The following is a 9,395-nucleotide window of genomic DNA, read 5'->3' on the forward strand; positions in this document are numbered from 1 at the left end:
TAGGAGTGTCTAAGGCTACTTGCCTTTTCTCGGCCATCATACAGATTTATCCATGCCGTTCTTAGCAGATCAGTGAACAGGAGTGGTGATAGCATAGGGGTACTAAGTAGACAAGAGCTATTATATCTGTACTCCATGGTGCAGAGAGAGCCGATTCATCTGAGGCACATTCTGGCTGAGTACATGCACCACCAGAGCGAATATGTTAGAGCAGTAGTCATTTTCTCAGGCCCGTACATCACGAGACTAGTCATCGGCATGGGTCTCCTGGAGGCGATTCGAGGGATGAGAAGGCGAGCATACATGCTCCTTTGGGCATAGAGACGCTGCGACTAATGTGGATGATTCGCAGGGTGAAATCTAGAGTTTATGCCTTGGTTACACCAACTCCAGAGATAGGCGAGAGTGAGGGTGATGACGCCGAGGCTTCTCAGCCTGCCCCCGAGCCTTAGCCGTCACCGATGGAAACCGAGGCACCCCCTGTGGCAGAGGAGCCATCCGCAGTATGCCTATTCTCACCATCTCAAGCCTATGATCGATTTGAGAAGCTCGAGAATGCGGTGGGCATGTTATGGACAGAGATTACAGAGGTCTGAGCTACACAGGTCGCACAGTACACAGAGTTTATGGTACGTTTTGACACACTACAGTAGATTCTTGAGCTAGACGTTGCCTCATCTTTTGTTCTGCGACCACAGAATTCTCCAGCTCCTCCAGCATCACCATCAACTGATCCACCAGCATCTTTCCTTATCCTGTAGCAGCAATAGCAGAGCCGACACCGAGTGACACCGACATTTGATGCATTCTTTATTTTCTTGTTACTTTACTTTATTTTGTATTATTGTTAGACTTGCACTACTTAGAAAGGATTTTCCTTCTGAGTATGTCTTTTATTTTCGTTTAGTTGTCTCGAGTTGTATTCATTGCTTTATCTTTTATATACTCGGGTTGTTTTTGTTTTATTGAGCTTCACTGAACCCCTTGTATATCCGTGCATATGGTCTTATCAGTATGGGAATTGAGAACTAGCCATGGACACGGCCAATGTGTTTTTACACTTGGTCGTGTGTGCTTCACAACCCGTCGGTACTTCACTCCCAAGGATTTAGCTCCATCAAATGCAACACTAGGATTCAGGGGAGTATTGTTTTGATTACCTTTCCCACATATATTCTTGATTGTTTTACATTATTAGCGAGCTTGAATGTGTACATTGGGGACAATCTACAACTTAAGTGTGTGTTGGGGGGGTGGGGTGGAGTTTCATAGTGCACATGTCTTTTATATTAGTTTTGATTAACATACATGTCACATAGCCAATGGCGGTTCACCTTAGTTGCAATGATTGTATTCTCAAGCTTAGGAGAATTTTAACATTAAATGTTTTCATGCTCTAGTTTGTTCTTGCATATCTAGGAATTTTTTTGCCCGATTGACACTTATTGCACCACTCATTCATTAAACTCTTTTGGAAACTCAAATTCGATGTTAAAGGGACTAATTAGTTTTGTTTCTTGTCTTTATTTTGTTGAAAAACAGGAAAAGGAAAAGGAAAGAAAAAAAATAGTGTTTAGTTGTGCATTTTTGGGTGGAAAGAGCTGCCACTTATGAAGTATGAAGCTACTCTCAAAAGTCAGATACTAGTTCTGCTCTATTGAGAGAAAGAGCTATCTCATAGAATGAGTGAAAGCTACCACTCTGGTAGAAAGATCTACCACCTTGAAAGTGCGAAAGCCACCTTAGTGGCCGCTTTAGAAAGGGCTATCTTAGAGGATGTGTGAAGCTACTACCATCTTTTTTTAATTTTTGTCGCTTTGTGTAAATAAATAAGTCCCTTATACTTAGAACTTTGAGGAGTATAATTTGGGTTGACTTGAGTGAGTTTACACACACTTACATGATTTCAGGTTTGTTGTCCTTTTTTATTCAAATTTTTAGCTAGAGCATCAATTTTTCGTATTTAATGTTGAAATTTCCCTTACTTTTAGAATGCTCTCCTCGAATGCTTTGGTGAACCTAAGGCCGAGCACTTTCATTATTTCCTTCTTCTATGCTTCAATGTTTTATTTTTTCTTGAGGACAATCAAAAACATAAGTGTGGGGGAGTTTGATAAGTGCTTGTGAGATAAGAATGCGAAGTGTTCTTTCCTTATGATGAGCAGTATTTTTATCAAGTTTTAGCGCTAATACTTGTGCATTTGTGTTACTTTTATGCATATAGGGTTGTGAAGCGAAGTATTGAGAAAAAAAGGAAAATGTTGATCGTAATTGCATTGTTTGGTGGAATCTTGGAAGGAACAAACACGAAGACACAAGTGGGACTACAAGATACGTGAATGTGTGCCAAGCTTCATGAATTCAAGTCACTACAATGGATTGGAGGGGCACAAAGGCAGTCACATTTGCATATCCTGACTCGTGCATTAATGACAAGATCTCCGCCAATGAAGTTTTTGAATGAAGAAGACGTGCGATCTACGGCATAAACGTGTGCCCGTTTATGTTGCCTCAATAAAAAGTGTGGAATTAGGAGTGTTCTGGCCAACCACTGTAGCAGTTATGTTTATAGCCGGCCAAAAATGAGATTTCCAAAGAATCCACAAGGGCGTGTGGAAATTCCACACGCCCGTGTGAAAATTCCATAGGCCCATGGGAAACATCCACAGGGGCATGTGGATGCCCGATTATGTCCCTATTTAACCCGTGATTTAGCCCGATTTTGGGGATCTTTTTCACTTCTTCTCTTCCGCTTTTATCCATCATTTGAGAGCCTGTCGGCTAGGGTTTCGAGAGGCTTTTGGCATGTCTGAGGAGTGGTTTGAAGGATTCAATATCATGATTCGCTTAGAAGAAGGTTATTGGGGGAGCTTTCATCGGCATAGGTCCGGCGAGGTGTGCCCCAGGCTGGACAAGGGAACCCTTGGAGAAGACTCAACTACTCCACAAGACCATCGACACGAACACCGACGGAGTTTTTCTATGGATTACTTATTTTTACATTTGATTTCATTGTTGACTGTAACTAACTCTATGGAGAGCTAAACCCCCTAGTGGGTACTTGGATTTGTGAACCCTAGGATGCTATTGTTTCTTTAAACCTTTTATTATGCTTTCCTTAATTGATGTTTTAATTGAGTTCCAATCTTGAATGCTTGTTGAATGATTTCTCCCTTAGATTGACACTAGGGTTGAGAACCTATATTGGTAACCTTTGTGGATGGGTGACACGGCATGAGGGTTAGACAAAGCTAGATTGGATAGGGTTGAGAGGGTGAGTCGAGAGGTAGTGGAGCATCCCCTTTCCCCTTTGATTTGATTTACTCTACCTCCACGTTCCAAGAGTAATTTGCGGTCATAGTAGAGTGAACAGGTTAAGAGATGACCTTCCGCTGGGGCTTAGTTGCAAAGGCAACAGAGTGAAGTGTTGAAGTGATTTTTGCACCTAGGGCTTAATTGTGACTAGGGACCTTCCGCCTGGACCAAAGGGTTAAGTCTACACATAGGAATAGGGTTTATCATTTTGAACCCAAGAGCATCTTGCAACTATACACAATGCGAGGTTTTGCGACTAACCGATTTCTCCACCGGGACTTGGTGTAGAGTTAGTCATGGTTGACCTTAGGTTTGGGACCATGTATCTTTAGGATCTCCATGACTCACTAATGTATTAGTTAGGAAGCATAATAGTTGGATTTGCACTTGAACATCAAACGATTGTCTTAGGCGAAACAGTATCCAAGTACCCCACTTCTATCGATTGCCTTATCTCTCACCTACATGTGGTTCTTTATCTTGTTTCTTTTACTCTTGTTTTACACCATACCTTATCAGCACAATCATTGTTCATCTTCACTTGGTTAAGTAGCAATTTAAGTATTTTACTCCCAATTCTCTATGGATACGAAACCCCACTCACCTGGGAATTTATTACTCGACAAACCCGTGCACTTGCGGGTAACACGCAAGGGGCGTTGTCAATAGTTATCCTCCATTAATATTTTATGAGTGCAAAATGATGGATTAATTCCTTCTATATCCGAGATCTTCCAAGTGATGGCAGATTTATACCTTTTCAGCATGCTCACTAGCTTGTCCTTTTGATATGTAGAAAGATTTAAACCCAAAATCATCGGGAGTTTTGACCCTTCTATTAGAAAAGCGTATTCTAAATGTGCCAGCAAAGTTTTGAGTTCTAACTCGGGTGGTTCCTCAATCGATGGACGCAATCTGCTTTCTTTCAATCTATCAATTTACTCAATATTTCATGTCCCTTGTTCAAAGATTATTCTCCATAACTTTCTCTTGTGTATGTACACCTGAATGGTTTTCAACAACAACCACATCCTCTATCTCCCAAATTTCTTGTACTGAAGTTTGCTTAATGAGAAAAGTTCATGTCTTTCTTCTTGAAAGGAAGAGTCGAACTGAGCAAGGACCCTCTCCAAGCTTTCTTCCAATGATAGCTCATAGATGCCAGTACAGACTTCTCAAACTGATCCAGCAAACTATCTAACTCACAATTCTACTCCTGAATTCTATCAATGTAATCAATAACTAATCCTTCCATGGGGTAGTTGATGGTAAATTGGTATTGGAGGGAACAACATAAAGCGGACTGTACTATATACAAATGAACTTTCTATTCTATATCCTTAACCATTGCCTTGATTGTGTCAAATAGTTCGGGTATGTTGATCATTTTTCCTGAAATCAAAGAAAAAGAAACAAATTAGAATGATGATAGAATAAGAAAATGTGAAATACAATAAATAGTGAATAGCTAAAATAGAAAAGTGCAAAGTGTTTCCAAAACACCTATTCCCCCGCAAAGGCGTCAAAAACTTGACAATGCCCTTTTACATGTGAACCGCAGTGCATAGGTTTGTCGAGGTAATAATACCCTTAGTGAGTGGGTAGTCATATTCACAGGAAATAGTGATCTGAAACACAAGGATTGCTATTTAACTAAAGTGAATATGGATCGATAGTGGTGTGAATAATATCAATATGAAAAGAAATAAAAAGACAAGGAAGAGACATGCTAAAAAAAGAGAGGATAGGTAATCGATAAAAAGTGGGCCACTAAGACTTTGCTACCCCTAGGACTATTGCTTCAAGTGCATACCCAACTATTATGTCTAATAACTAATGGTTAATGAGTCGTGGAAATCTTAAAAATGCACGGTCTTAATCCTAAGGCCAGCAGTGACTATCCCTACACTATGGACCAGCGGAGAAATCGCTCAGTCTCAACACCTCACACTGTGCAAAGTTGCTTAAAGCTCTGGAGACTCCAAGTGATAAACTCTGTTTCTTAACATAGATCTAACCCTTTGGTCAAGGCAAAAGACACCTAATCATAATTAAGCCCCAGCACTAAGGATTACTTCAATGCTTCACTCTATTGTTTGCGCAACTAAGCCCCAGCGAAGTTCCTCACTTAGCACTTCACTCCATTGTGACCGCAAAGAACTCTTAGAACACGGAGATAGGATAAATCACACTGAAGGGGAAAGAGGACGTTCCGCTACCTCTCGACTCATCCTCTCTATCCTCTCCAATCTCGCATTATCTAACCCTCATGGTGTGTCACTCACTCACAAGGATTACCAATGTAGGCTCTTAACCCTAGTGTCACTCTAAGGGAAAAGGCATTCAGCAAGCATTCAAGATTGGAGCTCAATTAAAGACATCAATTAACGAAAAATAATAGAAAGGTCAAAGAAGCAATATCATCCTAGAGTTTATAAGTCCAAGTACCCACTAGGGGTTTAGCTCTCCATGGAGCAAAATACAATCAATAATGAAATCAAAAATAAAAACATGCAATCCATAAGTAAAACCCCCTTGGTATTCGTATCGATGGACTTGTGGAGTGGCCATGTCTTCTTCAAAGGTTCCCTTGTCAAGTCTAGAGCACACCTCACCGAATCGATGCCGATGAAAGCTCCCCCAATAACTCTCTTATGAAGGAACACGGTGTTGAAAGCCATAGAACCACTCCAAAAGCTTCGCCAAAGCCCCTCTAAACTTTAGCCGTGAGCTTCTCCAAAGATGGTGAAGAGATGGACAAAAGATTCTTAAAACAGGCTGAAATTGTGACTTAAATAGCGCTGGAATCGGGCATCCACACGAGCGTGTGGAATTTCCACACGCCTGAGTGAATGTGCAAGAATCGATTTTTCAGCGGCTTGTGAACAGTAACTGCTACCGTACTTTACTATAGTGATTTACTACATTGCCTGCTACAGTACTCTGCCAAAATACTCTTGAATCCACTATTTTCATCGAGGTCACGTGAATGGGCACACATTCATGCTGTAGATCATATTGCTTCTTCAACAAAAATCATATTTGACGACAATCTTGCTAGCATTCCATAAGTCGGAACACATGAGTGTGACTGCATTTGTGCCCCCTCCAATTTTCATGTTTACACGAGCACAACGGAGGTTGCCACATACTCATATGTCTTTTGAGCACAACTTGTGTCTTCACATTTATTCACTCCAAGATTTCATCAACATAGTGCATTCACGATCTACTTTAGCTTCTTTCTTCCATACTTGTCTCCATAACCCTACATGCACAATAGTAACACAAATACACATGTATGAGAGATAAAATCTGATAAAAGTAACGCTCACTGTAAGAAATGAATACCTCATATTACTAATACACAAGCACTTATCAAAGTCCTTCTTGGTGATCACTCACAACTGCTACTTGCCCGACATAGTCGCACTTCGAGGTCGGTCGTGCGAAAAGGTACACTGAGCCTAACAACTCTAGTAACAGACTAGATGTCATAAGTACATTGTGATCATAATACCTCAGATCTAAGATCCACTCATATGATCATAACCAACAATCCCAATCATTGACTATCAAAGAGTAAAACCCATGTGATTTGATTGTTACGAGTCATGATCGAATACACCAATTCCCAATGATGTATTTGTGACATATGCTCTCAGTATTCTATAGTGTTCAACTAGCACTCTTTGTCAAAGTATATGTCATACAAATCATTATGAACCTTTAATGCCCAATTAAAGATTCTCCGATTTGCAAACTATTAAAGTGTATAAGTACCAAACCCTTCTAGTGCTCTCCTCTTTAACCCACAAAGAGTAGAAGGTTTAACTTAATACACATGGACTATGATATTGAAAACTAATTATAATGTCATCACAAGATTTATTTTAACATCAAAATAAATGCCTATTAAATAAGAATAAGAATGTATAATATAAATAAAATGACCTAATACAAGTATCCTCATTGGCATTCGAGGGCATAATCCTATCACAATGTCCACGGGTTGTATCTTGAAGATGGAGGTGTAGAACCTTTCTTTGTAGGATTGGGAATGGCCCAATGAATGCAATAGATGTTTTGTTCTAAATTTTTATTGTTTGTAAATGGTTGATTGATTTTAATTTGGTTTTAAAGCACTTAATGCTTGAGATTTTGAATTCTTTCAATTTCATGAACATAGGTGTCAAAGGATGGGCTGAAAGGTGAATTTTGATACTAGAATTTTAGAACAAAACTTGGAATCATGAATTAAGGTTTCTTGAGGATCCATTAGATTGTCACATAACTCAAAGGGTTAAAGTTGGTTTAATAACCATGAGAGAAGGGATTAGCTTAATTAAGCATCTTATTATATCTTGAAAGAGGATAGCAAGTGTTTAAGGATGATCAACTTTAGGATCAGTCAAACCAAATAGAGAAGAGTTTAGAACAAAGTCTTTAGCCTTCCTTGTGGTGAACCCCGATCCTAGGATAATTTAAACTCAAATTTCCCCAAGCCATTATCCTTAATCACCTTAAGCTTTTGTTAACTGCAGGATTTTAGTTTATTTGCTTTAATTTTTCTTTTTCTCATTCCACGTTAGTTTGTTCATCTTGATAACTTAATTGCAATCGTTTGATAATTGACAATTTAATCCTTGTGGTAACAATAACTTTATTACTATTTGACAACCGTGCACTTGCGGAATGGATCAAGGTTTTGGCGCCACTGCCGGGGATCAAATATTGTTAATATTGATAGTAATTGCAAACTAATTATAATAGACATTTTATTTTCACTTTTGTCACTATTTTGTAGTTGTTTTAACTTTGCTTTGTTTTTCTTGTAGACAAGTTTCTCGTTAATGCAAAAGTTTGGAAGCTTTGAAAATATTGTGGAATCAAATCCGGAAGTTGAAAAAATATTCTCATTCAATATCAAAGAATAAAAAGGGTTCAAGAATCCTCGAACTCTTTAAGCATCGATAAAAATAATAGAATTTTAATATATTTTGCTACCACAAATGCTCAAGGATTACATTCAAGCATTGAGAGACCTACAGTAGAAGACAATAATTTTGAGTTGAAGCCTTCACTTTTTCAAATGGTTCAACAAAGTCAATTTGGAGTCACACCTACTAAGGATCCTAACTTGCATCTTTCAGTATTCTTAGAATATTGTGATATCCTAAAGCTTAATGGGGTCTCAACAGATGCTATTCATCTTAGGTTGCTTCCATTCTCTCTAAGGGACAAAGCTTGAGCATGGCTACATTCTTTTCCCACTGGATCTATTACAACTTGGGATCAGTTGCTTCAAGCTTTCTTACCCAAGTATTTCCCACCGAGCAAGGTTATCGAGTTGAGAAATTAGATCAATAATTTTGCTCTAAAAGATAATGAATCCATGTATGATGCATGGGACAAATTTAAGGAGCTATTGAGATTATGCCACCACCACAGTTTGGAGAAATGGTTGATTGTACACACCTTTTATAATAATCTAAACTACTCCCCCATGTTCATATTTTTTGTTGATGCCATAGCTGGTGGAGCACTAATGAACAAGAATGTCAATGTAGCTCACAACCTCATTGAGGATATGGCTCTTAATCATTGCCAATGAACAAATGGAAGAGGCACACAATAAAAGGTTTCGAGCAAGTATGATGTTGACACTTTTAACCTTATAGAGGCTAAGGTTGATGATTTGATTCAGAAGATTGATGAGCTGAATCCAAATTCCGTGGGCATTGTTAATGCTTCATGTGAAATTTGTGGTAATATTGGGCATAGAGCCACAGACTGTCAGTTAGGAAATTCTTTTTAGGACTCTTATATGCAGCAAGCCAGCTATGTTAACAGTTCCAATCCAAAATTGCAAAATGACCCATTTACAGATAGCTATAAACTTGGATGGAGAAACCATCTTAATTTCTCCTACAGAAACAATCAAGCTCAAGTGGGACCAAGTAATTCTCGACAGTCACTAAGGTTTCAGCCAAGGCCTCTTAATCCTTAGTTACTATAGAAATCCAATTTAGAAGCGCTGTTTGAAATGTTTGTGGTGGCTTAAACTTAGGAAAATGAGC

General features: G+C 39.0%; 1 non-coding gene across 1 annotated transcript; it reads right to left on the reverse strand.

Moving 5' to 3' along the window:
• Positions 1–8,662: 8,662 nt before the first annotated feature.
• LOC120269718 lies at positions 8,663–8,769 on the reverse strand. Its single transcript, XR_005539358.1, has one exon. It is a non-coding gene; the product is annotated as a small nucleolar RNA R71 (small nucleolar RNA).
• Positions 8,770–9,395: the final 626 nt, after the last annotated feature.

The sequence above is a fragment of the Dioscorea cayenensis genome, chromosome 9 (assembly GCF_009730915.1).
Source record: "Dioscorea cayenensis subsp. rotundata cultivar TDr96_F1 chromosome 9, TDr96_F1_v2_PseudoChromosome.rev07_lg8_w22 25.fasta, whole genome shotgun sequence".
Classification (NCBI taxonomy): Eukaryota; Viridiplantae; Streptophyta; class Magnoliopsida; order Dioscoreales; family Dioscoreaceae; genus Dioscorea; species Dioscorea cayenensis.